The sequence below is a fragment of the Asparagus officinalis genome, chromosome 1 (assembly GCF_001876935.1).
Source record: "Asparagus officinalis chromosome 1, Aspof.V1, whole genome shotgun sequence".
NCBI lineage: Eukaryota > Viridiplantae > Streptophyta > Magnoliopsida > Asparagales > Asparagaceae > Asparagus > Asparagus officinalis.
Window position 1 is genome coordinate 36,163,803 of NC_033794.1, and position 823 is coordinate 36,164,625.

The following is an 823-nucleotide window of genomic DNA, read 5'->3' on the forward strand; positions in this document are numbered from 1 at the left end:
CATATATACAAATTATACAAATAATAAGTAATTAGTAATACAACATATAATATAAAATAATATGTAATAATAATAATATAACATATTATTTAAAATGATACATAATAGTATCGATAACACAACGGATGAATTCTAGAAATTTTTATTACACTAAATAAATTTATGAATATTTAAATCATTTAAATAAATATAAAACTTGGACTTTTAAATCATAGAAAATTAAGAAAAATACAAATACTCTTTTAAATATAATAATTAAATATTTAAAATACCAAAAAAATTATTTTAACTAGTATAAAAAATTTACGGTCATTATAATAAAACCCTTGTTACAAACAAATAACCTCCTAGAAACACACGCAGAGGACATTTATCACCCGCTGCTTGCGTGGGATCTTTGCCTGTGTCAGGGGTACGTTAGCTCGTGGACGACCGAATCACAAATCCAAGTAAAATCATGAAGAAGACTTAAGGTCCATGTTTTGTTTTAGAAACAAGGACAGAAGTGAATATCTCAACAAGGTAAGATAAAACACTCTTCCCAAGATCAAGTCAAAGCTTAGATCTCGAGGAAATGCTAAAGGCTCTTGGAAGTGCTTGAAAACAATGAATACTCTCTCTCTTGGTCTAAATTCACCAAATTTCTCAAGTCTCTGCCTTGGTCTTCTTTGTTTTTTATGCATATGGGTGATAGGAAAATATTTATAGTCCCTAAAAGTAGTCACTGATGGTAGAAAATAGAAACAAAACTAACTTGTTAGCACCCCATTTCCGAGACACATTCTGTTTCTCAGAAGAAGGAAGTTTGTCAGGCCATTTTGTA